General features: G+C 39.9%; 1 protein-coding gene across 1 annotated transcript in view; it reads left to right on the plus strand.

Annotated features, from left to right (window-relative positions):
* slitrk6 (SLIT and NTRK-like family, member 6) overlaps positions 1-27056 on the plus strand; it is a 102098-nt gene that overhangs the window by 23123 nt on the left and 51919 nt on the right. Inside the window, exon 4 of the mRNA XM_018689236.2 lies at positions 15010-15102. The gene's annotated coding sequence lies outside the window, so the exon portion shown is untranslated. The remainder of the gene's footprint in view (positions 1-15009; positions 15103-27056) is intronic.

The raw sequence follows: 27056 nt of genomic DNA on the forward strand, positions 1-27056 counted from the left end.
TCTCACACACACACACACACGGACTGTCGCATGGCTCTATCCCCAGGGAGACATCCACTGCCTTGAAGTCTGCTGCACCACCAATCGCAATCTTCTAAGGCTCTGAGAACAGAACGACTGCACCCTGCTGTATCTAAATATCACTGCCACTGTTAAAGCATGTGTGTGTGTGTGTGTGTGTGTGTGTGTCTTAGTACCACAGATCCTTTCTTATAGTGGAGCTGACGAATGATTAATTATTTTCCCTCGAATTTTGGTTGGTTCTTCTCATTAACATCACTTACGACATCACAGATAACGCCAACTAGCTGCTCTGCTTCGCCAGCAGCACAAGCAAGATATATTTACACCACAGTAGATATCAAGATGCACGTGCACATATCATGTACAGCTACAATGAGGCTCACTGACATCAACCCCCCCCCCCGCCATCGGATCAAAACAACACAGATTCTTGTTACAGAGAATAAGGAGAGTGACAGAGTGAAGGAAATCAAAAGAGGGAAGTGGAAAGGAAAGGAGGAGGAGAGGAGAACAAAATGAGAGGGAGTGGAGGAAGAGAGATGAAACACACAGAAGAGAGAAAGAGGGAGGCTGAGAGGGGGGAAAAAAGCAGTCTGACTAAGCAAGACGAGCCTGTTATGAAACAGCAATAGGCTGCATACCGACTGGCTTCTCAGATTGATTTATAAATGTGAGCTGACAGCTGAAGACGAGTGAAAACAAACTTTCTGGTTTTGCTGCCAACAGTCGTCAGAGGCTCACAGGCATATTATTCACTGTCATGTGATGCAAGTTGTAACAGTGATTCTGGCTCCCACTGGATTTGTCTAAATAAAATCTAATAAAATGGATTTACTGAATGGGTTTTTAGTATATTAGTTCTTTATTTTAAACAAAATAGGATAATATTGTGATTCTTCAGGATAAGATATATTTTATAGATCCTAATGGAAGTCTTTAAGCAGAAAACATGTTGCCTTTCTATGGCAGAGTACATACTATTTCTGCATTTTTAAAGCCTCCTGCAATTTTAATATAAAGCACTTATGGAAAAATACTAACTATGTATCTTCTAGTAATTAAAAGCACAAAAAACTTTGTATCTTTCACCTATCTATTAATGCTTATGAACACAGAGTATTTATCCTTGAGGTATCTTTGAAAAGTGAATGCGCCTGAACCCAACCACTTAATCTTAAAGCAAAACAAAGGGAGGATTGGGCTCTGTTTATTGCCTTTATATCAAGTCTATTGAAATCCTTTAGGGAGCACAATACCACTGGGTTTATATATGAACACTTTCACACACTGAAGAAGGTAGAGCCTGAAACGTGTAGTGGTCTGTGGCTAATACTTTAGTAAAAAGAAAAATGTAAGAACATTTATTAATGCTCACTCTTTAAACTAATACCTGACACAACAGAACCAGACTTGTTCAACCAAGACTATACTTTTATTTCATCCGAAATGTTATGTTACAACTCAAATCTGCAATCACTGGTAATTTTCAATCTTTAAAATATGTCAAAAATTAGGTTTCCATCCAAATGTTGTGAAGAATTTGAACAGAATTTCCAGAAAATCTGCAAAAGAAAATGTAACTCACATTTCTACCATTACACAAATATTAGGAGGTTCCATCAGGTGCAAGACAATAAAAAGAGCATCACTCAAATCAAGTCAAATGCACAAGAGATGTGTCACGTTATGTTGTTTCATGTATTCTTTGTAGGAACACTGCAGTCTTCTTGTCGATGCACACAGTTTTTGTCTTATCCTCTCCTCAGGGGAAGGTTAGGTCACATGATTTATAGATGTCAGTATTTATTTGCTAAGCCTGCTTCCATCGCTCTCTGTTGTATTTGTTTTTTATTGATATACCAGGCTTTCCATGACAGCAAAGTGTAAAAACATTTTTGTGCTTTTTTAAAAATTTTTTATTTGCCCCATCTTTTAAACCCGACCCAACTGAACCGGTTTGGTTTGAACCTGGATTATCACTTTATTTCATCCATTACTGACTATTAGCTCACCAGGCTAACAGATTAGCAATACTCTATTGCACATCTGCTACACATAATGCACATGGCTGCAGCTGACTGGCACACTCCGTGAGAGATGAAGACATTTTTTTTGACATAACCAAACAACAAACACAAACTCGTGCTAACGTAAACATGTCACATTTCACTCACTCACTGCAGCCAAGTCATATTACTTAAGTGTGCATGCATTGCCAAACAAATGTCAACTGCCTTTACTCACCCTTCCAGCTGACACACACACACACACATATTCACACACTCCACCTCATGCTGTTCCCCCCGTCTCTCCCTCCTCGGGAGACTGATGCAGTGGCTGATTGTGTGGGAAGTTCCTCTGTCATCATTAGCAGGGTTGGAGGCACTTGTCAGGGGCCACATTAGGAGTTCCTATGGACTCCCCTTTGCCTCAGCCAGTCACGAAGAAACACCGGGAGGGGTCAGCGGTACACTCATCTTATTGAAGGTGCACGTCAATGAAGGTTGCAGACTGCTCCCAGCGAGCTGGAACGTCTCATTTTGCAGCTCGTGTCATTATGAACGACACATGTACATTTCTTATGTTATGTGTTCTGTTAAAAGTCAACAGTGTAATGCATTAAATGAGCAAGTCAAGCAGGTTTAAACTCAGGCTAGGGCAACAGATAAAACAGGCCAATTGTCCCCACAAAATGAGCTGCCACTGCTTTGCATCAAGCTGCATAACAGGCAACCAATCAGCAGCCTATCTGTTACTGAGACATCTCTTTTCTCTAATCCAAAAAGTAGCAAGTCATTAAGGATGGAGTTTAACAGCTAAAATAACTGCTGTGTATCAGTGAGGATTGAATATGGTGCTCTCTGAAAAAGGTTACCTGCTTGTGCAGTGGGTGTGCCTTATTGATTTGTCCACCAAAGGCAACTTTTATTGGCATTTGGCTTTTCCTGGGCGCTAATTTCAGGCCCACACAGAAGGCTGGTGCTGTAATTTCAGTTATTAATCCATACTACAGCTTTTATTAATACAGTAGAAGCAAAACAGGAATGAGTAACTCTTAAACAACAGCCACTAAGATACCCTTGAGCAAGGCAACGTGCAGTCAGTTGCATGAGAGGACTGGAGCTGTACCGTGCAGCTATGAGGCATGAATGCAACATCAGCACATTGCTGAACCAGCAGCAAAATGACCAGACTATGCAGAGCAGCGTTAAAACTTCAGAGGAAGCCAGAGAAGAAAAGAAACAAGAACCTGCTGAAGAGATACTACATCAAGATCCGATCGTGAACCCTGCACGCTTGTCAGAACCTCAGATCACGTCGCCCTCAAAGACCAGATGGAAAAGCATCAGCACAAACATCACCAATCTTTACAGCTCAGCCATTCTGAGCAGCCATCATTATGCAGGAATGAAACCGGAGACAACTAAAGTGTGCATGAAGTAATTCAAACTGTCCTTCAAAACATTATTTGCCCACAGTGAGCCATACATCACTTGGCAACAGGAGATTAAAAAGCAATGGAGAGGAAAAAAAAGAACGTCAACAGTAACCACATACCTTGATATCTGAGATTGTAAGTTTCCGATGGTGGAAAAATGAGATGTGTACATATAATACCACAAACACTGCATATGCCATGTTTCTATATTGAGATGAATCTGCTCTGCATAACACATTAGAAAGGAATACACAGAAATATAAAGGGCACTTGGAGACTAATCTTATTGAGCTTGTAGTAAGTCAGCTGTGGTGATACTGTGAAGGTCAGAACAAAAAAGGAAAGCAGCAGCTGATGGCTTTGTGTCAGTCTAAAATTGCTCAGTCTGGGTGCACAATAGGCCCATATGATAGCATCATAATAATAATCATAAACATAAGCCATGAGAAATGCATCAACACAAGCCTGTGTCATCCTGAACATGTTTTTCAGCATCAGTTAGGTTTCCCAATTGATTTTGGAAATGAGACTGAATGGCATACTACCCAATATGCATCTTGTAAATGAAAAACCTCCCAAACAAGGATCAGTTATATCAATACAAGACCAGAGCTAATTTTAGTGTGGATGTGTTTGCAAGCTTGCGACAGATGATGTGGCGAGGTTGGTGTTAGAATAGATCAAATATCACATGATAATAAAACACAGAAATATCCCTTGGTTATTATTTTTCATGATTAAAATATTTTGCTGTCACCAACACTGAGAATTGTTGCCAGAGGGCTCCAGCAGGGGGTGCACTTTATATTTTAGCTGTCCGATGCTAAAAACTCCCCTTTTCAGTTTATTTTTGTATCGTCAAGTAATGTGATCATTTATTTTATGATGTGGCTGAGCTACTTAGCTCTGAAATGCTAAATTTCTTGGGTTGTGGCACCTTCAGACGAAAATCCCTAGTAGCTATTGTTGAAATGTTTTTAAGTGCAGTTTATGTATGAAAGACTGTTAGCAAAGTACGTTAAATGGCTTGTAGCATTACTTTAAAGCTGCACTAATCAATACTTTATCATTATTATATTATTGTAACGTTAGTGAACAGCTGGTGAACACAGTTGAGAATTTAGTTGCTAAAGAGCCAGATATTTCTCCCAGGAGTTGGTGAAGAGTTAAAAGGAGAATCAGTGTTGTGTTTACAGCCTGCTCTGCTGCCCCCAAGTGGACGAAAAGCCAATTAATGCTGCTTTAACACAAAATACTCCTCTGTTTTTCAAGTGAGTCTCCCACAATATAATGGGTATAATGTTTATTAACGTGTTGTGTGAATGTGTTTGCATGCAAGGACACAGTTTGTATTTCAGTAATCGAACGATGGCTTCACAACAAATGAAAAGACTAATGTGAAAGGTGTTGCTTGTAGTTACAAACCCACAGAAAATTATCACTCAACTCTGCAGCTCCCCTGAGCTTTTTGGCTAGTTTCCACTCATTACTTTGGTTTTACAGTCTGTGACTTTAATAATATGCCGATGCTGAATTTACAACTGCCCCCAAGGCCAAAAAATCAATTAATGCAGGTTTAAGTTGATGTGTTCATAGAATACCAGCATATTTAGAGGGAAGCCAATTAATATTTGTTTAACTGTTGCATTAGTTTATTGTTGTTATGCTTATACTGCTGGACGGCATTTTTTTGATTAGCATATCCATTGTAGCATTACAATACCACTTCCGCTTATGTTACTTTACAGTATAGATGTTATTATATAGAGAGCACTGCAAGTTTGTACTCACTTTCATTTATACATGGTATGTATTTGTTGAATGTGAGCATATACAGTATGTATGTATGTACTGTACATTTACTACCAATTTTTGGAGTGAAACGTTTGAAACAGTGAATTTTCTAACGTGTGTGTATGTGGACTCCTAATGTGGTTTTGCAGAGCATAGCTTTAGATAGATAGAGGGCCTCTGAATGGGGAAGTGAGTGTTTTAAAGCCAAAGCTCGGCACGTCAAGGAGATTAATGCGCTGCTATTGTCTCCGGCTCTCATCAGAACACTTTTATCTGCAGAAAATGACAGAGCTTGCACTTTTCATTATGTACGTTAGCAAGCGAGCCGCGCTCCACGCCCCTCTCAGCCCCCCACTTTCCCTTTCAAAAAAGGATTGCTTTTGGGGGTGAATGTGAATTTGTGTGTGTGTATGCGAGTGCGGGACAGTGTGTGTTTGTGTGTCTGAGGCAAGGGGGGGGGGGGGGTGCAGCAGAGTTTGTGTGAGTACAGTTTGTGTGTGACCCTGTGTGTGCACATGTGTGTGTCTATCCAGACCTCATTTGTATGCCCTACTTGTCATTCTTGACTTCTGAATAAAATTTGACACAATAATTGATGTTTTATGTCTTGCAAACACGGATATGGAGAATATGGATTACTCTGGAGACGGCATTGATTGTTTAAAGTGTCTCTGAAAAATGGGACGACAACTGCAGAACCAGAGTGTGTGCATGTGTCTTTGTTCTTTCCTCCAAAGTCCCTCAAGCCGAGTGGCTACTGTGTGTTGTTTGTGTGTGTGTGTGTGTGTGTGTGTACGTGTGTAAAATTACTGGAATATAACACTCCAGGCTTTGTTGACCCAATCAAAGGATGAAAGTGCTGCAATAGCTTGTATACATCCAACTTATACAACAGAGTAGGAGCTAGTAGCTTTTGCTTCTATTTGAAAGTATAATTAGGTTTTGACAGTTAGTGCTTTTTCCAAACCGGGAGCATTATTCAAACTCTGAATTGTCTACTCCTTTAGTTGATGAAGGAAATGAAAACAGTATCTTCTAAAAGAGCAACTTCTGAACTACATTTATCTAACCATCTGATGGTCATTTATTAGCTCTTGTTGGTATGCTTCAAACTGCTCTGACTGCCAGAGGAGGTAAAATAGGCAAACAAGTCCATTGTCCATTGATGTTTCTTACTGTCACCATGATAATGAAGGTCTGGTAGGTTAGGTTGCAAGACTACTAGTACTGCTACTACTTCTAATAACAGTGATCAACTACACACATAGCACCTTTAAAAATAATGTTATAATGAGAAAGAAACAGAATAATATAGTTTACCCAAAATACAATAAAATAGGTTAAAAACTCTTAAGCAGTGGGCTCACATTAATAAAGGGCTATGAAGTGATTTGATACTTGTTAGTGATTCTGCAGTAATCAGTACTTCAGCAGCTATTAGAGGGTAATATTCAGAGGGCTGACAGCTATTTGGTTTCATGGATCACCAATATTGCTCATTGAAGAATGCTTTTTCACACCCTCTGCATACATTTGAAACGCAATAAACAAAATTTAAACAAAATGTATCAGTTATGAAAGCTAAAAGGTAAAAGAGAGTCCAAAAATGCCTTGTTGCACGCGCACTTGAGAGGACTTTTTTTTATGGGCAGATGCAGGCTGCAGTCTTCTGTGACTGATACTAAGGCAATAAAGAAATCTGTGTGTGCATCAGTGTTAGCGGAAAATGAGATCAAGAAGCCACACAGGGACGTGAACAAAGCAAGCACTCAGCAGTAGTCACTTTCAACATCCATTTGATCAAAGGTGTGAGATTTAATAGGAGAAAACTTTGATGCTGCTACAACAGCCAAGCAGCCAATCAATCTTTTTGACAGTGATCATCACGCTTCATTTTGGGCCAGTGCACTTTTGAAGGCACCCCTCAGATGTGCGCAATTTGTTTTTTAACTATAGGAACATAAAAAAACTCTCATGTGGATAATAGTGTAGCCTCACTGCATTGCTAGAACAAAGAATCCATTAGGAAAATCCTTTTCTATGCTCTCCCTGAGGCATTATACCTGCAGTGGAATGCATCACTTTCCCATAGAGACTGGCATTTCAGTTAATGCTATGCTGAGGCCAGGCCGGTAATAGATTCATTTAAGTAATTATTTAGAGATGGAGAGGGAGGCAGGTTAACAGAGAGTAAGAGAGGCAAAGAGGGAAGCAGGCAAGCAGGAGTGGACTTAAGATGTAAATCTGTTGATAATTACATGTTGCTCCAAAATCCTGAAGGAATGCAAAAGACAGCTATTGTGGTAGGAGCAGGAGAATGAGCAAGGCAGATCAACATCAGTATGTGAAAGATGAAGAATGGAGAGTTATGATTTGTGATAAACATATCCCCTCGTCCTCAGCATTAAAAACACAAGAGCAATATGTCACAGAGAGCAGAGGGAGCGCAACTGTGCATATCACATACATTAGTAGTCTTGACATTGACACGTAAACAGCACCTACAGCACCATTACGGCCATTTTGAATACCAGCAACCATAACAGGTATGGAGCCCAGACTTGATTAGATTTGATACTGACAGTGCATATGTCTTCCTCCAGCCCAGCAGTGACTTCAGAGACCGTAGAAATTGAATTGGGCGGGGAAGTGCACTAAACTGTGTTGTTATCGACACTGGGAGGGTCTGGATGGGAGGGAAATGTAGACTTTTACAGAAGCCCACAGTTAACTACTACACTGTAATGTTTACATGAATTGAGAACAGTTTCATGTTGGCAGCTATCCTCCAATTTTTGGATTTTAATATAAATTGAAAACAAACCTTTATCTTTATTCAAACTTTCATTTATCCACATGTTAGCACATTTAGCCCTTTTCTTTTAAAGGGACACCATAATGATTTTATGCATGTAGATGCATGGGGAATACTACAAAGCTTGTAATATATACACAAATATATATACAGTATATACTGTTTATTATACTGTATGTTATACAGTGCACTTTTGAAGGCACCCCTCAGATGTGCGCAATTTGTTTTTTAACTATAGGAACAATGATGTCATCAGGGTTATATCAGGCACAGAGACTGGGGTTGTTGAGATTGAAAGACGCTTACAAGGCTTGAACAGTCTCATGAAAGACTCTACTGAGTTGAACTGTGGGAAATGTAGGACCCCATGTTTTTGAATCTTGACCCATTAAAATGACTAAAAGTCAAGGTTCTGTATCTCACCAGAAACTTTATTATTTATTATTAAGTCCCACAACTTTATATATGAGTAATATCAAATGGCCAGAGTAGTAGTTTTGACCCAATTCAGAGCTGAGAATATATAAATATTAAATAAGTTTTCTTTTAATGTTAAAAAAGGAAACTTTTTAATGAATTCAGGAATTCTGCCATGTTTGTATTGTTCAATAAGCAGACAAATATTTTCTAATTGCTTTTGTTAAACTCTTACATTATTTCCTGACATTTACATTTTTAAAATGTCAAATGATACTATTTTAACATATGACAATCAGCCACTGTCTGAAGGAGACACAGTGTTTCAGTATCCACTAGAACAGCTGCTGATAGGTTTGCTGAATTCTCCACCAGATGGGTTGCTGACAGACAGCTGAATAGCTGGCATCTTTGTGTGCATTCTGACACCTCGAGTCCCTTTAACTGTTAAAAATACCTCTGTGTTTAGCTCCAAACATGTGCAGTTTACTTCCCAGTCGTGTTGCTGAGCGCTGAACGAGTGCAGAGGGAAGATGAATGCAGCGAGCAGTGTACCACAGTAGGAAAATGAATCCTTCTTAGCTTATTGCACAACTGAACTGGGACATGCAATGTCAGCCAGTCATTTAATTCCAATTTACCATGGCCTGTCATGGGTTATATAATAATTAATCATCCGTGCCAATTAGTCTAAACAAACTGCTGAGTAGGGGCAATAAATAGATGGATGGTTCACTTTATATCTCAGTGCATCCCATTTACCAACAAACACAAGCTGGAGCCAAGCGTGGAATTTTCACTTTCACTTTTATTTACACATTGAGAGGCTGTGTTTGGATGCAGCCCAATGGCTCAGCAGTGTAATCCAAGCAAAGACAAGTGTTGGGGTTGATCAGGATGATGGACACTGCTGAGGCTCTTAATGCAGTGTGGACTGGCTAATCAGGAGGACAGGGAGGGATCCCAGCGGGCTGGTTGGACCAGTCTGGATGGAACAGATTTATAAAGTGACCAGGTTGACTTGCTGTGCGAGACCACTGCTGGTGGTCCATATGGCAGACTGTCATTTTCTCTGTGTGTCCGACTGACACATACACACACACACACACACACAGAGCCACATACACTGCTACTGCAATGGCTCTGCAAACAGACTGACCATGCTGTCCCTTCTTACAGTGGTCAAGCTCAGGTTTGTTCTGCAATGTCATACATAAAGTGGAAAATTAAAATACAGGACACTGGAGAACATAAGAGGGTGCCATACGGACTGACGTTAGTAACTGCCAGCTGCCAGCTTGTTTGTGCAATAACAATGTCGCTGATGAAGCTGACTCATCTAAGTATGTAAAAATAGACGAAAACAAAATGCTAGCCTGTTAATGTTAATTTCTGACTGATTTGTACCATATTTCTCATAGCGTCATTTGGGTTTGACACATTCTTCTTTCCAAAGCAGTGAGGTGGATTAACGTAATTCACCCTGACCCTTGTCAGAATCAAATCATCATATTAAGAAAATATTTGATTTTCAAACAGAAAATGTGAATTTGTTATCATTTATATTGATATTTCTACTTGGCATTTTGGATAGGGAGTCTCTTATTGATGCTGGCACTTTCTTTTCTGTGTTCTGGATAATTTTGGCAGTGTCTCACATTTCTTGCTTCCCCTCCCAAATTCACAGAAACACAAGGTCACAACTGAGAAGACCTGCCCCCTGTGCATTTCAAATTAAAATACATTGCAGTTATAGCTCTCACTCAGGAGAAATACAGGACAGAGTCTGCGTTGTACGGCATTTTAAAGCCACCAAGACAGCTGTATCTCTTCAGTGACACCAGAGATATGGATGCCTTTTGGTGTCAACATTTAGAAATTGGATCACACATCAATTTTTCATTTTTAACATATTTAAAATGGTACTCAAATGCAAAATAAATTCTAAAATCTTTAACTTAGGCTGCCTGTGTGCAATTCATTTACAGTGCTTTTGTTCAGTGGTTATATTTTTCAATCTGCCACTACCTCCTCCAGTACTTGAGATAATGGGAAAGAAATAATTTTCTCATTTCAAATTTTTTGGGCTTGACCAATGTGAATTTAAGTTTAATTTTCTGTACTTTCATCTTAAAGATAGCATTTTAACCCAAGACATCAGTTTGACAAATGAATATTGATGATCCATACAGTTTCCAAATCATATTTCAGACTGTGCTTGCTTAAACCAACCACTTTTCCTACCACTGTTTACACAGTAAAATGGGGTCCAAATAGGGTAAAATATGGTCAAAAAAAACCTCTGTTTTACTTTTACAACTTTGCTGATCACCAAGATAACAGGCCTTTTGATCAGTGTAACTTTGCTGTTATCTTTCAATCTTTCTCAAGTTCTAATACAGATGCTCTAAGTGGAACACTCAAAATGTATGCTTTTTGTTTAATTCTGAAGCGTACACAGTTGTCTCTTTACACTGAAGGACATAAGCGACAAACAAAAAATGTACACAAAGCCACTGAGAAACCATGTGCCTTACTGTAAATCTCATCAGATTATCTGCAGCCACCCTAATTGTCCTCAGCTTTGATCGACCCAAAACTTGTTTCATACATTTTCATGCAAAGAAACAGTAGCATGCAGAGCAGTAATGTCAGTAATTGAAAATAGGGAAATTGATTGAATAGACAAGCTCTACAAGGGCGTATATTTCACAGCTGCCCGGATGAGTAGCTTCGGAAGAGCCATCGAACCCTGAAATGGGATTTCTCCACAGAACATTTCAGATACTCGTTCGACAATGTTCACATGCGGGAGTCAAATCTGTCGCTAAATGCAGAAATACATTCAAATAAAATGCAAATCACAGTGAGGCAACCGCTTCAGAGGCATGCATTACAAATGCATATTTCTGGTCCTGTTTTGTTAAAGGGAAACTCATCATGTCTTGTCCCTTTTGGACGGTGCAAACTGAACATTCACGCCTGTATTACGGCCCTCTGAAATATTTGCTTGGCAATCTGTAAAGTAGCACATGCAGCACATTTCCTTCTTGCTGATGTACTGCACTGCACACGGGGCTCGCCTCAGCCTGATACTGAATAGTTGTATCAACTGGCTCAATCAAAGAGAATTTGCATGGAACAAGTGTATCTAATCCCCAAAGCGAATTGGATCCACTTGAAGATACAAGGCCAGCAAGTCATTAATTGTTATCCCAAAAAAGCACATTGAACTCCTGCCACCACTGTGGATATCTCCATGGGGAGAGATAGAGAACTGGCCAAATTAAGATTCAGGATGTTAGCAAGTGTCCCTCATTGGAGGATGGGAGTTCAGTTTGGGTCTTTGGGGAGGAAAGTGGATCACAGCCTCACCAGTCTTTTCCTAGGTGTCATTGGATTCTAAGCGACCGCGGGGACCTCCATTTAAGGAAATCCCATTCAGGGCAGCACTTGTGAGATTGAGGGAGGAAGAGACTGAGGGAAGAGAGGGAGAGAGAGAGGGGAACATGGGAGGACAAATCATGCATGGTTAGAGTGCAGAGAGGCAGTTTGAGAAAAAGAAGTTTTAGAGAATAACTTTTTTGTTCTGCCGGGAGAGTTCCCCACATGTTTACAAGAAAGTCCCCCAACAGAAAGAACGAAAGACTATGTTGTGGATCACACCTGAGCAAAACAGTCGAATATTTTGGCAGAAATAAGCTCATGCAGGCAAAATTCACTTCACTGTAAATCCCTTTTTCTCTCTGTTGTGCAAGGGATCCTTGTAAAGCATGTCTTTGTTTTAGAAATTTCTGCGTCAAAGTGAATCTTAAATGCGTCGGGTGGCTGTGTATCTAAGATAAAAAACATGTATAGGTCTTCCTCCCCCAGCTTTTGGAAACGCATGCCTCCTAGTTAGAATACAAGACGCTGGGAAGGTAAAGGGTGCACCGCAGCTCTTTTGTAATGCATAATACAGTACAGAATCCGATCTGTCTCCTTTATCTCAATGCTATTTTTACCACCTTTTTATCAAAACTGCTTTTTTAAGACGAGCACGAACAGAAGAATTTTGGCAAGAATGACACGTCGGTATAGACAGTTCTGGATGAAAGGAGTTTTTGAATATTCAAGCAAACATCTAAATGAAAGAAAGAATGTTCAAGCAGGTTCATTAAAGACAAATCCTTTTTGATGTTCTCCGACAAGAATAGGCACTGTAGCCTGCCCAGGGCTGCCCTACACAGCGGGTGATAACTTGGGGGTCCCCACGATTGGATGAGGGAAGGAATAAGATTGGAGAATTTATGAGTTGGGCTGTTTTGTGTCTGGCTTTGTAGTTATTCACAGAGGATTAATGCAGCATGATCAGACGATATATGCCTTGTACTTTTCGGATCAACAGGGTGAAGTTCAATGAAACTCAAGAAAGCAACCTTTTTTGTTACTCCTTTGCATGTGATTGTGCTTTAAAATACAAAATAATCCTTTGTTTGCTGTGATCTTAGAATGTAATCATAAGAAAAAAGCTTTCTTAGGTTATTTGTAATGATGTTTCCATAAAACAAACTGTCAGATTTCTCCCTGGATGGCAACAAGCAGCATTTTGTAGCAAGTGAACCACACCTCTGTATCAAATTTGCAGTACAATATTAGCCGGATTATTATAATGTTGACTTGTGTCAATGCAAAACCAGCTGCAAAACGGAAACAGAAAGTCTTTGTCTCTGCGCGCGCGTCATGTGGCGGCTGCCCTACACACACCTGTGGCTTATTTGTGTCTGGGACTGGGATCAAAATCTCCAGTTAATCAGACAGAAGTAATTAGGAATTGTTTGCACAGGCTGGAGCGCAATTGTTTGCCCAGATGGAGAGCTCATACCTCCCAAAGTGCTACCTGCGCGGCGTCACGCGGCATGCTTAGAAATTCCATCACAAATTAAATCTCAGTTTAGTTTGTGATATCTCATTTCTCCGACTCATCTTATCTCCTGTTCCCACTTAAGAAGTTGCCTCAGAGCGGCGATAAGGAGCAGAGGGGGAGGAACGCTGTGATCCTGCTACTGACAGATTAATTCATGGGGGGGGGGGGGGGTTGTCTTTCTGCTAACGTGGTGGCTAGGCATGTGATAATGTCTGTGATAGTGGGGAAGATGGAAATGCGCCACAGGCAATTGACTTATACATGTTCTTGCTGGATGTGCTGAATGAAACAAAAGCCACAGACCTTTGACAAATGTGACAGTCTTGTCATGACTGTGGGGAAATGGGAAATGATGGCTGAAGATGTCATATATATGTTGAATGGAATCAGTTGCATATTACCCTAACAAAAAGGAAAGTGATTACGGGGGAATTACGTAACATGTGGAGGAGACTAAGTTGAGTGTATTAAACTCTGATGACGGCCATGACTGCAGCTCAAAATCTGTCTGACCATAACAAAATGACTCCATTCTGTGCAATAATAGGGATGGTGTTTATTAGTGACACTCTTTTCATTAGAGGTGTGACGCCCAAAGTGCCAGTGGAAAACAGCTCGTTGGAAACATTAAACAGTGAAGACCTGCAAATTCAGAGGAATGGATAAAAGAGAAAGCAATGCTCTCAGAAATGCAAATGAAGTTTGTTTTGGATTACATGCGATAATGATTGAAAGGGGCACTCCACTCTTTACACACTAAGATCAGCTTAATAGTGCTGCTGATTGGTTGGCTTGTAGACTTGCGCTGTTGCAGTACCCTGGGAGAATTTGACCTTAAAGAGGTAGTCCACCAAAAAAAACCCAACCCTGATTATAAATATGTTATTATCTTAGACATGACTTGACACATATTTTTGACTAAAAGCCAGCATTATGAACTGAAAGTGTGGGGATTCAAAGATGGGATTTACCAGGCAGGAAGACTCTAATGACAAACACTACTGATTTGCATTATGGGAAATGTAGGATCAAGTTTTTTAGCTTGAAGGTTTTCAACCTCTGCTGCCTCAGTTTCTGTCAATCTGTCTTTCGTAAGTCCCCCAGTTGTATGATAAATTGGTGGCTTACCCCTTTAAATTTCTGTCTGAATCCTAACAAGCCAAATTACATGGCTGTTAGTTACCAAGCTCAAACTTGGACATGTCTCACAGTTGTTTTTGTTGTCTCACCACGTTCTGTCAGCTGTCTCCTAGGACAGCCCAGCATTGCAGTGTATAAGGGCCTTAAGTAAGGAATTAAATGTTTGTACGGCACGTCAAGTCGAGTCATGTCAGTTTTACTTATGGAGCCCAAAATCCCCAAATTTGCCTCAGAGGGCTTTACAGCCTGTACAACATGAGACAACGCCTTTCATTAGCCCCTTTGTGAGTGCATTCAGTGTAAAATATAATGCATCTTGACATTTTTATTTGTTGATTTATTGCTACAGTTTGTTAGAGATGTCAACAATTAACTTTTGTCTCATTACATACAAAGTATTACAAAAAACAAACTCTTTCTGCACTGAAGCCACATCTCTCTTTTTCTCTTTCTCTTCCTCTGCCCCCTATCCAGATATTATTGAGCTTTTGGTAATTCCTGTTTCTATGGCAACATGAGTCAAGTCATCCTGTGGACGGTGGGGGGATGGAGTGAGAGAACCAGCGGGTAAGTGTCTAAGTGTGCAGGCAGTTCGAGGAGTTCACTTTTTGTCTCTCCAAATCTGTGAAGTCTCCATTCAACTCTCCCTTTATCCTCTAATATCATTTTAACCCTGAAAGAAACAACTCATATCCGAGTACATGAATAAGTGTCTAGACACTGTTAACAGCAACCTGCCTGGAATACAATGATACCTTGATTTTTAGAACACTTGAGTTCTGGAACTTTGCAAAGAAAAAAGAAGACGCTTTATCAATTAACAACTGTATCCCCAACGTATAAGGGGGTATAACAGTCAAAATATGACCTAAAAATGTTTTGAAAGGCACTGATTTGGATCTCAAAAGTGGGACAGCAGGAAGAAGGAGACAATCCCCCAGCTAGATGAGAGCCACCAGGCATTTAAGGCTTTAAAGGTTGGTCGCAATTTTCTTAGAGAAAAAAGGCGCGATCGTTGGCGTGTTGCAAACAATCTGGGATTTTCTTTTCCCTTTGCCACCATTCCAATCAATCAAGACTATTATGTGATTTTCAGCAGCAGATTTTTTCACCCAGTGTTGATGTCGGAGCAATGTAAGCTTGTAGCTGCGCATGTTTCTGCTCTCCTCCTGTCCTCAAATAACATGACACACTTACACAGGCCTCCACAAGCTCAATTGTCCCCCAAGCTTTCGGCATCTCACACTGCTAGTTCCTTGTTTCCAAAAGGGAATAATTCATAATCAAGTTTCATTCTCCTGAGTGGTGGAGGAATACGCATACAAGAGCTGACATGAAATTCCACATGGTGAGGTACGATAATAATGATAATAATAATGTTAATATGATAAGTCTAGTCATCTGCAATGAGCCACAACCCTGACATTTTAAAACCAGTGACTCAGCCCTGTCATCCCATCTACATCACGCTGTTGCAGGCGTTTTAAAACACATCTATTTGCAAATGCTGCTCATATCAAAATCTTCCTTCGCTGCTTTGATCAACGAGCGCTGTGGACCTAGTTCCCAACATGTACCCGACATGTGTTGTATCTTCAAATTAGCTGAGTAGTGTTGCACATTAAAAGTAAGAGGTGTTTTATGAAACCTCTGAAAACTGAATTTTCAGTGAATCGAGTTTTTTTTTTTTTTCTCCTTTGACATTGCTGATTGCATTTGCCCAAGCCTGAAGAGCCTCAAGAGCACTACAGCAACACTAATGCTGGGTGATAACCCATCACGGCTTAATGGCTGCATGGTGACTTTTAAGAAACCTGCTGGTAAAAGCCTGACTATGTAGTATATTGTAACATACTGGTTTGATTTTTGGTTCATTTGCTGCAGTTGTAATTAGACATGTCAAGTTCTTGGCTACATATACTTTTTTTTTTTTTTTTTTTTGCTCTCTCTGTGTAGACAGACCAAAAAAAGAGCAGCTACAGAAAACAAATGGGTGTATATGGAAGTTTAATTCCCATTTACACCTGCTATTAATATGTGATCTGTATCTGGATAATTACATTAACGAATGATGTTGCCCCTTTTGTAATTGCATCTCAGTATAGAAATGAATTAGCCATGGTTGAAGAACATGTTAACAGATATCAATGGACCCAGGTACTGGGTATCACTCATTTTCTTCTTGCACAGGAAGAGGTTAGAGTTAGGTGACCTAACATCCTGCTTAAGGGATTTTTTCTATACTCAAGAGTGCACAGTCTGCACATACTCAGACTTGGGAAAGACACCAAATGGAATTTTGTGTTTTTTTTGTTGCTAATTCAAAGCTTCAACTAGTTGATTTGCTTAGAAAACCTCACTGTTCGATCTATCGCTGTTTTACAAATGGACCAAAAGTCGTCTGTAAAGCAGCTTATTGTGACCGATATCTACATTTTATCACGAGGTAACCTCTAGTGGCTGTAGTAATTACAAGAGGAACAAAAGAGGAAGGCATGTGCTGTAGTATAAAGAGCAACAAAGTGTATAGGAGGAGGTTGTCATGGATGGATGGGTTGACATGTGAGACCGCTTTTTGTTTGTTTGAAACCAGTAATTGTTGTTTCTTTAATTCATAACCATTTCACAATTTAACTGCATGATTTATTATTGTTACCATGACAACAAAAGCCTGGTATGCCTGCTTTGGCATTATTTCAGCAGACGTTCCTATGCGCTGTATCAGGGGGATGGAACAAACAACCCATGTCCTGGTTGAAGGACACATGTAGAAGAAGTGGTCATTTGGGATTTGTGGTCACCCTTTTTCGTACATTACTCATGATCCTCACTGTTGTGTCATGGAGGTCATGTTACACTGAAGGCAGATCCTTAGATGACATCCAAATTGGAAGCAGCTCCAGACTTGTGAGCCAGTGGGAAAGATGACATAGGCGTTAATGGTGGCACTAATGAACATAGATGATGCATACGATAAAGACCTTGTCTTTGTGTTTCCTTGGAGCCCCGCACTGCGGACAACAAAGGACAAATGGGATGCAGGATGAAAAGAGTAAAGGAAATTATTATTCCTCATTTGTTCTAATATTAGTCTTGGCTTTCAAACCAACTTTTGCCCTCTATACTGTCTACATGGCTCTTTTAATGATTGATTGTGGGATGTCAGGAGACAGACGAATTGTTAAATGCAATATCTGAAGTGGCAGTCATATCATTTAGCACTTTATGTAATTCATCTATTTTGGTTCCTGACAAAAAAAACTGTGCATCATTAATGCCATTTAAATTTTTTATGAGGTGACGGCAATGTTTTTGTCTGAGATGAAAAACAGCAGGGGTAAGTCAGGCTTAAAATCTTAAAAATGTTAATCCAGTTTCTTGCCAATTGTAGCAGCCGCTAATTCCCTAAGTAGTTTAAAATCTACCAGCTGGCCATGACCAATGCTTCACACCCCAAAATGCTTAGTCACCACAAAAAGAGCCTCCTATTATTTAACAGTAGAGATTAATCACTTTGTTTCATAACAAGCATAACTTTCACACACACAACAAAATGGGAAATAAAATTACAGCAGGGGGGTTATTATTGACAGACTGCGATAGCAAGTTTACTGCCTTAACTCTAAATCCCTGCATGATAGCGTTTATCCTCTTATCCTCTTTCTTGTTATTCCCCTCATCTCCCTACTCCTCCTTTTAATATTTCCCTATCATTTTCCTTCACTATCATACAGTCTTTATTTTCCTATTCATTCAGTAGTCTTTCTTTGCCTCCTTTTTCATCCACCGTCTTCTCCAGTTCCTCTCTTCCTTTCATCTTTTACCATCTAAGATATTCAAAGTTCCCGGCCCCCAAATCTGTTTATGAACTGTGCTGACTGATATTCAACAATCAGTCACTGTGTATCCAGCCGAGGGGAACTGCAGGAACTGTGAGACCCACATCCATGGGCCATCGCTGTCTTTAGGGTGACCTTAGTCTATTTGTGCTGCAAGTTTTTATACTGGCTGTGGGCTGAATCACTATTTGAGCTCAAACATTCAAGTCTTGACCTTGAAAGTCATGGCTTCATTTAAAAGAAAAATATTTAAAAGGTCCCCTTACTAGCTTTTTCTGGACTTTTCAGCCACATCTCATGGCTTTCATTAGGCATTCATATCACTTTTACACGCATGTAACTACAGTCTTGTATTCTGTATTGGGCTCTGGAGTTTGCCTAAAAGCAGCTAACCTAGTCTCAATACACAGACACTCATGCAGCTTATACCACACAGCATGTGTAGATGAATTATTATTAGACAAATGCAAGCCATGATTATCTAAAGCAAAAATGTTTTTTTTATATGATTGGGCCCCTGTTTTGTCATTTTGTTTATCTCTTTAACTAATCATTATTTCATCAGTTGATTAATTCACCAATTCTTCTTTTGATTAATCAATTATGAAAGTTGAGCCATAAAAAAATGAACAGCTCTGAACACAAATCTGTTCTATTTACATTGATTTAAGACAGGAAAACAGGACATCTTTGTATTTGAGATGTTAAAACCAGCTAATTATGTTGAAAAATTATGTAGGTAATTGATTATCCAAAATTGTGTGCATTAATTTTCTGCTCAGATCAACTAATTGATTAATTAATCATGTCAGCGTGAGTTAGCATGACTTTTTGCTTTAGTTTAGTAGTACATAGTGTATAGCTTGCCTGTGCTTGTTTTCTTAAAAAATCTGCCACATGGTGGGGTTAATGTGAATTTCAACCAAATAGTCTATGTGCAGTTAAAAGCTGCAGACGTCAGTGTTGATTCTCAGTGGGTTTGGCACTATAGCAGGTTGTGTATTAATATCAAAAATATCCTCTGCTACAAGTTCAAGTGCAAGTTCATCCCTCTTTTCCTTCTCCTTCGTCATTGGAACACCTACACCTTCACCCCACCCACCCCCCAACTCTTTCTTCTAATGTGCAATAAGAAGAGGCTCTGTAGCATCTTCACTCAGAACATTCTGTGTTTGTTGAGCTGCTGTTGTACCCAAAATAGTTGTTGTTCTTCTCCTCAGCATCCGATTGTCAGGGCTTTGAATCATATTGCAGCTCCTCCAAAAAACAGAAGGCGCAGTGGCGTCTTAAAGCACCCCCCCAACCCCCACCCCCAACTCAAACATCAAGCAGGCAGCAGTGTCCTACATAAAAAAAAAAGATGAGAAAAAAGCGACATGAAAACCCAAATGGCCTCCCAGGGGAAAGAACAACAAGGAGAAAAAGACGGAAGATGCAGCAGGCAGACCCCCGTATACAGACACACACTGATGTACGCATGCATGTGCGTACGCAGACTCTTGAGAACAAGCACACACACACACACACACACACATCAGCAATCCCCCTACAGGAGAGTTTCTTACTTTTCTTTTTTTTATTGTTAAACCCCTCAGTCCTCATGATTCACAATGCGTGAGAGTAGAGGGTGGTGGCTGACGGGCCTAAGATGAACCAGTTCACACACACACACACAGAGAGAGAGAGAGAAACAGAAGGAGACAAATATAAGTGCACAAATTTGAAACCCACCATCGCACACAATGACCATCTCTGTTAATTATGATTTCACCGACAGAGCGGCCTATTCACAGAAATTATACACCAGGGGGACAGTATGTCTCCATTCTACAGCTAAGTAGATATTGAGCCTCGAAATGAAACTACTCACGTATACGTTCAAGCATGCATTCTGTTATCCATTACTTTTTTCAATGAGGGATGAAATTATGGTACATGAAATTAAAATGAAGTTCAGTTTAGACAAAATACAATGATTTAACTGACTGGAGAGATGACATGTAATATGTGCATAATGCAATCTGATACTGATTCAGTGTTTGTGATGACTGATGGAGAGTTGATTATCTTACATTTAACTACATTTAGCAGACAATATATGTAGAGTGTTCTTGGGCAAACTACTACTTTATCTGGTCCAGTTTTCAGGTAGTCTTACACATGCCTCAGTAAAACCAGTGTCCGAGTTAATACAAAGATTAATGCTTGACAAACTCAAACGAGAAACACCTGGAGAGGTAGCTATGGCAGTCCTCGGTGGGTTGGTCGAGTTTATGTAAATTTCATCGACAAGATTGGGAGGCGCTGGACTGGGATCCACCAATCAGCAAGCAGGAGGAATGCAAGCGTAGCCAAGCCTTCCCAGCTGGAGCCAATCATGCTCTGGTGGCCACACACTCAATTAGCATACAGAAACTACAAGAGGGGGTCACACATAGTTGAAGCTGGCTGCAGCCTTAAGAGGCTTTGCGAGTTACGCTAGCTGGCTACTGCAGAATTTGATTGTTCCCCCCTCCAAATGAATTAATCAAGCTGAGACTGTTTGCTTCAAGTCTGTGTTGTGAACACAAATCACTCCAAACTTGCTTCACCTTTTTCCTTCGTGTTTTAGTTTGGCTTGCCACAGACAGATCACATGCTATTGCGTTCGGGTGCTTGAAAAGACAGGCGGAAACATGGCCGCTAATAACGTCGACTGCTGGATGTGTAGCAGTTTGGCCCATGAAAGCTTCATTAAAACCACACTGTAGTGCTGGTTTGTTTATAAAGGACTATAATTTAAAAACACCCTTAGTTACAAAATCCAGCAGGGCTCACAACATACAGTATACAGTAACTGTGAATTATACATGCCCTTTTGCCAGAACTATTGTTTAATCTGAAGTAATCCTTTAATTGAACTGCAAAGTTGAAAGTAACTCAAATTGGAGATTTTCACCAAACAGAATTACAATCTGATAATGTAATCCAACACATCCAATATTCTGATAAGAAAAACAAAGACAAAAAAAAATCACTTGTCATTAAGCTCCTGAAAGCAACCTTTTGTTTCTTTTCAGCTTTCTTATCGTCTTAAGAAAAAACCCTCCTAGTCATAATAGACCACTATCAAAATGGCTCATCTTTGATAACATAAATGTACTCTACGGGCAGCGCCAGGGTCAACCTGAACCATAATGGTAAATCAATACCTCACAGCTCCCACCCACTTGAGTTGCACTCCCTTTCCCTTTTCTCACCTCAACGCGTTTTGTCTTTCTCCTACAAACAAATGATCTTTCAAATTCCAAAGATGGCCTCTGAGGAAGCCAAAGTCAAAAACAACTTCATTCTTCCCTGGGAACGCTGATGATCTTTAAAAGCACACACTCTGGAGCAGACAGCAAAAATGATTGATACAGTAATGCTTGTCTCTCGCGTAATGGAGATTTCAAATGAACCCGTTTGTTGCTGTCCAATAAATTCACCTGCAAGGGAAGCTGTAAGAATGGTGGCTTTCTGATTTTACAGTGAGGAGGGAAGGGAAATAAATTCTACACAATCTCTCTTGTTTTTGATCCCCTCGAATTCTAAATGTAGAATTTAACTATTGAGAATTGAGGATTGATAGAGTGGATAGATGAAACATTTATTACATTTATTCTTTTTAGTGCAGATAAGTAAATAAAACAGTAATGATGTGGGCAAGAGCAGCACAGACAAGTGCTGGAAGAATGTTATCTTTTGGCAGCTACAATTTCAATACTGACACTCAAACTTGTTAAACCAATTAGCACATCCAGTCCCATCTGAAGCAGATGACACAACTGGATGACAAAGCCACGGACGGCGAGGAGCTAATGACCATTACTGTTCAAATGGTCCATGCCTCTTGGGTCAGCGCCCTCAGTGTACACAGAACACTAAAACTGGCAATTATCTGTTTCCGAGGACCAAACCGGGCTGGAATCAATCAAGCGTTTTCTGAAAGGTGGCGTGCTGGGCGTTGGTAGGAAAAACTAGTTGGATCTGATTAGCTCAGATCTTAGGTGATTGATTACACAGTCTGCACTTGGAAGCAAGAACTCCATAGCAGCAGCGAGTGTGTTCACTGATGTTTGATGAACTTTAACTGACTCCTCCAGCTCTGTGGCAGTCTTTCAGGTTTTAAATAGTGCACGGTAATTGCTTGTATAACACCCCTCCTTCTCCTGGCGCCTATTGATCCTGCACATTTGTTTGAATCTTGCACAATATGTCTACCAGTCATTTCTTTACTTAACTGAGAACAGAATGAAGACTAGACAGAAGTTATAGGCAGGATACCTCATACATAATGACTGAGACACATCAACATGAGGTCATAGGGTGGCATTGAAGGCATTTCAGAGAGCTTTATATTTTTACATTTTCCCCTTTATGTTCATGTAAACCTGCAATAACTGGCACATTGTAGCTGTTTAATATCACAGGTATAACCACTTTAAGGAAGCATATTGGAGGCTGGCTTAACTTTCCCAAGTATTACAGGTGTTACAGACCCAGAGCTGCTTAACAGTCCCTCTGATCCCTCACTGGCTTCCCACTGTCCAACACCTGTACACAGCAGAAGCACCACTAACATGGATGTAACTCCACTCTCTGGGTGAAAGAAATTATCTTTTCTATTGACTTTTTCGAGTTTGGTGTGCACTGTGGCCTTCAGGAAATAGCCACAGCCGACAAAACCTATCACCTCCTCTGCCCTGCTAAGCTTTTATATGTTACCAAACAGCCTGCCAGCAACTGCAACGGAGGCAGCAACTTTAAAAAAAAAAAGAAAAAAGTATAACAAACTTACTCGAGTACTGTGTGACAAAGTTTAACTCGCTTTTAGCTCTGCAGTGGTGACTAAGTGATTCATGTTCTCCCCTCGGGGGCCTACCACAGCAATTCAGTACTGCAAACTTGTATACTCTACTCAACCTAACCACAACTGAAGAGACTGCTGAGGAGCTTCAGGGCTCGCCAGATTTGTTCATGTATCAGAGTCAGACAGTACAATCAGCCAGTGTATACTATTCCTGGCTGCCTGCAGACTCGCTGCGGCAGTTAGGTTGATCCTTGGAGTACTTGTCGTGGGTGTAAGTTTTATTTTGCATGTTGATTTGGATACTTTAAGTCACTCCAGTTCATTTTTTAGTTATACTGCTGTCATCAAACGACATCCATACATATTTTTAGGCATAAAAACACATATATCTCTTTACTTGAATCCAATTTCAGTAGATCTAGTTACCCTATTACAGGAAAACACAAGGTTCTTGAAAGTTTGCTACATTTGGAGGTCTTGACCTATGACCTACCAAGGCAACATAGCATTGAAATTTCCTAGATTGGTTGCTCCTATCCGCTGCATTGGTGGAACTTAGAACAAGTAGGAGTATCATTTCCTAACATTTCCAGACACTTTTCTCTCACAAAGGCTCCAAAATCCTCAGAGAAACAACAAGGACATGACCTCCTCATCCTCAACAAAAGCTACAGCCCTGTAGCAAGCAAAGCAATTGTAATTTGTAGGCTGTCTTGAGATAACAGCGTCTCCAGCATATGGGTAATGTAAACTCTAAAAACCTAAAGACCCACATGAAAAGTTGCTCATCAAAGGTCTGAGTGCAAAAAAGCCCCCCAGCAGTATCTCTAGTAAATGAGTTTCTTAAATCAGCACTGGCTCACTCAGTCATGTTTTGAGTAAGTTCGTGAAAATTATTTGGTTCTTCTTTTTTCAGTGAGTTAAGTGGTGTTTCAGCAAACAGGTGAGTGAGAAGACAATGACTGACTTTTTAGATCTTTGGAGACGAACTGAGCCAAAGACACAGTTTTAAGAGCCTAGTAAATAATTCAAACAATAATAGCACTGTTAACTCTGCTGTTCAGTGTTTTTCAGTACATCCCGCCAAAAATATTTACCAAGTGAGTCCATTATGCCAGATGGATACTGTAGTTATAAAACATCAAGTAGCCTCCAGGAGAGTCCATTAAGGAGCTGTCCAATTAGGCTTTATTCTGGATTTCATTCAGTATGTCACATCATTGCCACGAGCTGCTACTTATTCCACATTTCCATTAGGTCTTTCAAAGAAAATCTTCATATGCCACACATGTGGTCATCATTGAGGCTAAGGACCATTTATTACATTTCATGAGGACGAGTTAATCTACTGGAGAATCATTTTCACCTTTTCAGTAATGACTCATGAGATAGTCAAGAAGGCTTGACTAATTTGCACCGGATAATAGATTTTTATCTATTTCATCCTCTCATTTTGGCAGTGTTGTCTGACACAAGGAAGGAGGAAAGGAAACAAGGAAGGTTACAGGAAACAGTTAATTAATCAGTCAGTTAGTGATCTGGTCAAATTCCTTTGCACACACACACAGACAAAATAAATAAATAAATAAATAAATCACAGCTGTTTGAAATACAGCTCCTGAATTCTAATTCTATGAAAAAAAAAGTGTTGTTGCTCAAAGGAGGTGTAATAAATGACAGTGTCTGACGACTCTTCATTTCAGAAACATCCATTTCATGTCACACTTTGCATATTTAATTTAACATCCAGCAGAACAAACAGGAAGCAACAAACATTAGCACTAATGAAGGAAAGACAGATGACACCCATGATGCTTATCACCGCGTCTACCTGTCTCTGCCAACCTTTCTGCATCTCTTATCATTCAGCCTGCTTCTGCTTCCCTTTCTTTCCTCCTTCCAATCTCTTTTATCACTCAGTCTTTCAAGTGTCCGCATGATAAATAACTACATTATATCCATTAACCAGTCGCGAGCACCAGTACCAACATAATCCATGAAGAGTAATTCAGGCCTCAAAAAATAGAAAGAAACTCCCCCTTTTCAACAATCCCCTTTTCTTTCTCACTATGTTCTCATTAATTTTCCCAAAGAGGCCTGTCAGCTGGGATAGTACATTATCCATTCATCAACGCGTCATACTCAGGCAGCGCCACATATTGGCTAAAAGAAAAGGTCAAACAACAAAATTTTGTGTTTGCAACCTAAAGTGTGCCATTCAGCATTTTAATTAACAAGCCCAGGCCAATGAAAAATGAATGAGCTGGGAGTAGTAAAAGAGGCTTTGTACAGCCTTGAGGAGAACAGTGCAGAGACATAATGATAATGTACCAAGTCCCAGAGTACAATGAAATCGCTAGCTAGGGATACCGAGCCAGAGCGGATGAATGGCATAGCAAACATTCTGTGAAAAGCTCAGTGAATGTTACACCTTATTACTGCCTGTCACATGAGATGAATGATCTTCCTCCTCTTTCATTCAACACTGTGACTCCCCCCCCAACAAAAACATTTAAAAAACTCAATTAGTCCAGTCTTTCTTTTTAGTGACACTGCTTCAGAGGCAAATAACACTGATGCTAATGGTATATGTTTACACAGGCAGTGCGTAGTGATGCCAGTGAATGTGTGATGAAGCAGACAAGAGTTTCAGCACCTTAGACAGCGCAACATGATGTAGTACAGAAGCCAAGGCTGTACAAGCCCCACAATGAAAACACGACACGCACTTCTCGTCTTCACATTCACCTTTTGAAATGAAATCTAACTCAAAATGAGTTGATTTCACTGTCACAATATATTCCATTTTCCAAGGTTTTCCCAGTCCCTAATACACAGTGGTTAGTAAGTCATACACATAACAGTCCATGTAGGCTGGGCATTTGAAAGACACCAGAATAGCCTTATAATTTGACAGACATGAATGTAATTTCTTTACTATTCCATTGAAAACAAGCAAGTTCCCGTCAGAAAACTCATCAGAAATGGGTGTTTTAATTCAAATATATAATATAATAAGAAATTAACTTTCCTCACTCTCTCCTCCATAACAAGCAAAGCTTCTTCTCTTCCATTAAACCTGCCTGTGCTTGAGTTTCTTTTCAGTTGTGCTACACTGACATTCTCAGTCGTCCAGGTCATGGTTATTCAAGAAGGGTTGGATCAAGGGCAACTGGACTCAGTTCTGGGAGCTGAAGAAGCCTCTTGAATGAGAGGTAAAACGTGTTCAAGCATCTTGAACCAAGTCCAACTGCCCTCGATTCAACCCTTCTCAGATACACTGTAGTTCTTGTTCATGAGGCAGTATGTTCAAGAGAGAGACCATCTTTCATGCTCTGTTTGCTCTGCAGATTTCTACACTGTTACCTGTAAATAAGAAATGCAATAAAATAATCATACAAAATTTAACCTCACTTCAAAATTAATGCAAATTTTAACCAAACTGAGAAAATCTGCAAAAGAAAGGCTACATTTATTTGCAGTTCCATCTATTACTGTTAACCAGATGTTAGGGGCCAAAAGTATTGAAATAAACAGGCACCAATTCATAGTTGGATGCCATGAAACCACTGCAGTAGAGGGCTCAACACCATGACTGAAAGAGTACAAGTTAAGCTTCAAACAAACATGAACAATATGAAATGAGATTTCTGTTTGTTTCATGTATTGATTTAAAGAATGTCACAGTCACCTTATTGGTCCATGCAGATCTGTTTTTGTCTCTAGTGGAGCAAAAGCTCCTATCATGTTTTTTAATCAATACAGCAACTTTTGCAGCTCAGCCGGATGTAAAAACTTTTTTTTACAACAAGCTGACATAAAAGCAAAAGGATGGAAACATACCTGCAAGT

Source organism: Lates calcarifer, linkage group LG7_2 (genome assembly GCF_001640805.2).
Source record: "Lates calcarifer isolate ASB-BC8 linkage group LG7_2, TLL_Latcal_v3, whole genome shotgun sequence".
Classification (NCBI taxonomy): Eukaryota; Metazoa; Chordata; class Actinopteri; family Centropomidae; genus Lates; species Lates calcarifer.